Source organism: Phalaenopsis equestris, unplaced genomic scaffold, assembly GCF_001263595.1.
Source record: "Phalaenopsis equestris unplaced genomic scaffold, ASM126359v1 Scaffold197958, whole genome shotgun sequence".
In the NCBI taxonomy this organism is placed as follows: Eukaryota; Viridiplantae; Streptophyta; class Magnoliopsida; order Asparagales; family Orchidaceae; genus Phalaenopsis; species Phalaenopsis equestris.
Window position 1 is genome coordinate 36,901 of NW_018217902.1, and position 3,469 is coordinate 40,369.

Below are 3,469 nucleotides of genomic sequence, written 5' to 3' on the forward strand. Positions count from 1 at the left end.
ATCTTAGGAAGTTGTCAGCCAAACGAAGTATTTACGATGCTCTCATCCTATCATAATAGATGAGAGAAGCATTTATCAATGTTTTACTTGATCCAAAAGTTTTCTTAGCTCTGTTGGCTAGCACATCCTCAGATGAAGTTTATTCATTAAAGAAACAACTCAAGGTAACCTTCACCGATGAAGACTTTCTATCTGGTACACCTCTTCACACCAAAAGGCAAGTCCCTTCATTTAATAGTATTTCCAAAGTGTCTAGATGCTTTGAGTCACTCCATGAAGTGTTTGAATTGATTGAAGCCTTCAAAAACCGCTCAAAAATAGTCACTAACCTCCTTACTCCATTTTAATTCGTCTCTGGCGCTTCTGGAGCCTTTGGTGCCACCCTACTGATGTTTGCGTTGTTATAGATTATGGCGCCGCTTCTTTAGAAAATGGTGCCTCTGGCGCTAGTTTCTTGCTCCTCTTGTGCCAGCTCTCTAGAAAATGACGCCTCTAACATCAAGATGTTGAATGCTTCGTTTTGACTCTATATTTCTTCCTTTTTGCTCTTTTTTCTCTAATTGCCTAAAATTGATATACCTGCAACAAAACATAAAAAAACCCTTCCTTAAAGTACAATATCATCATAATTAAGCATAAAATGTATATACAAATTGCACATTATTTTGGTGTATCAAGTCCTGTTAACTTAGGTCAATGACAAGGGTAAGAAAAACACACTCAGCTACTTGAGTCGATGTCTAATACCAGCGGAGGTGAAGTATCCTTCCATTAAGAAGCATTGTCTAGCTTTGATTTTTACCACTTAGAAGCTTAGACACTACATACTGTCTCATAAGGTCAACTTGATTTTGAAGTTTAATCCGTTGCAATATCTGATGACCCGTTCTGATTTTTTTTTGAAGATTAGCAAGGTGTTCAATGATCTTATTGCAATTCGATATAATTTTGTGTCTCTTCACGTCGTCAAAGAGCATATTTTGGCAGACTTCCTTGCAGCACACCCACTACCGGTTGGCCCCCTTCTCAATGACAACTTACCCGACGAACAGATACTACATGTGGAACCATCACATACCAGACGTCGGGAAATGTACTTTGATGGAGCGTCATCAACCATAAAATACAAAACATGACAAAAAGTTATACCAGGCAAAGCGGGGATTGGTTTAAATTTTGTTACGTCGGATCGGGAAATGATGAGATTCTCATACCACCTATTAGAATCGTGCACGAACAATGAGGCAGAGTATGAAGCTTTGATCACTGAATTAGAATTGGTGATATCAATGGACATAATAGACATTGCCATCTAAAGTGACTTAAAACTCGTCATTTAGCAAGTAGTCAAGAAGTACAAGATTCTGAAGCTGAGACTAGCTGAATATCACCAATACACGATGAAGTTATTGGAGCAGATCCCGAGTGTAAGACTCTATAGAATTCCTGAAGGAGAGAATGCCCATGCGGACGCTTTAGCCAAGCTTACTAAGGAATTGGCATGCCCACCAGAGGACTCCATCGACATCACTGTACAAGGGTGTCAGGTTTTGTCACAAATCGACATAGATAACTTGAACAAATTAGGAAAGGAAGAGATGGCAGCGACAGTAGTTGAGGACACCAAAGATTGGCGCAAACCATTAATAGAACATTTACAAATAGGAAAGTTACCAGATGATAAGTCATTGGCACATCAAATAACAAATAAAGCCTTCTCATATGCCTTGATAGGCATTTTCCTCTATAAAGGGTCATTCGATCAGATGTGGCTGAGATGTCTAAGTAGAACATAAGCACATAATATCACAACGAGTTGCATGTTGGGTTGTGTGGTGCTCATCAGTCAGAGCTAAAGATAAAGATGAAAAATAAGAGACTCGTATACTAGTAGCCTGTGATGATGTTCAATTGTATGGAAATGGCTTAGAAGTGTCACCAATGCCAGGTGCATGGGGTGGTTTTGCACCAACCTCTGAATGTGCTACATCCAATGATCGTTTTATCGTCTTTCGAGTGTTGGGGCAGGAATAAAGTAAGCTCAATAGACACTCCATCTTTAAAGGGACATTTATTTTGACAGGTAAGAATTACTTCTCTAAGTGGGCAGAGACAGTATCATTATGAGAAGTTATAATGCAACATGTTCTTCAATTCTTCAAAAATCAGATCATCTACCTAAGATCCGAATGGTTCTTATCATCTGTAGGGCCTGATTGAGGAATCCTAGCAGATTCGTTCGTGCGAGATTAGTATGAGTAGCCCTTTAGAAGATAGTCGAGTTTCACACGCCACGGGGTTATTTTTCTCTTAGGCAGCAAGAGTCAAGCGAGTAAAAGCAAGCCCTCAAACTGGCCCCAATGTGTCCTGGACCGTCACATCTTTTTCTTTATTGGCTGTTAGATTTCTTTAAGATTCATGCTAACATATTTTTAATGTACATGAGAGTTATGATAACATTGGAGCTTCTAAATATGTATAAATAGTAAATTTTGAGATATTTAAATGTAATCTTTTTTGTTTACATGATAATGTATTAAAGTTTACAAGTTGTGTGTTTTTTTTAAAAAAATACTGCATAGTTTTAAAGTTGTTTATTTGAGTACTTATAAATTCTGCTAGCCACAGGTTTAACTGAAATATTATTTCTCTTTCTTCGTTTTCTCTTTTTCTTTTTCTTCAGTGGAAATATCATTTCAACTAAACTGCACCAACTGATTCAACCACGAACCGAGCATGAATATGATGATTCATTTTTACATGAACTTAAATTTCTTTGAAATTTGACAAATTCCAAAATTTAGTGAATTCTAACTTAAATATTGTTTTATATGAAACAATATATAAAGTCTCTCTCTCTAAAATATGAGTTTCAAATATCATTGGATGATTGGTTAAGTTACTCAAATAATGTACTCCCAATGTACTACACGTTAATTGATTAAGTATATGCATATAACATATGTAATATTTTCTCCAAAACTTAGGGGCCCGAAAGCATTTCAACAGTGATATTTATTTAGTTGAATGATATATGGTTACCAAAAAGTCTATATAAGCAATAGAAGAGAGAGAAGAAGAAAAAACAATGAACAAAAATATTCTGATTAAATAAGATATATTACAGTAATCATAGCTATAACTTCTTTACTATAAATATTAAACATATGTTATGATGTTCATATATATATATATATATATATATATATATATAATTTAAATGTGCGAGCAAAATAGTTTTATATAAAAAATAATAATAATATAACGATAAGCTTTTTTTTGGGTATGTTACCGCCGAAGTCTCCGGAAAGGATATAAAAATATTAGGTGGATTAGGTAGAGATTGGTTGTATTGCGGTGGTATTGGGGTGATATTCAGGTGGATGCCGCATGTAATATTAGCTCCTCGAAAAAAGGTTGGAGTGTGAGCATTTTGGCCAACCAATCCATGATGTTGGTTTCGTACTTC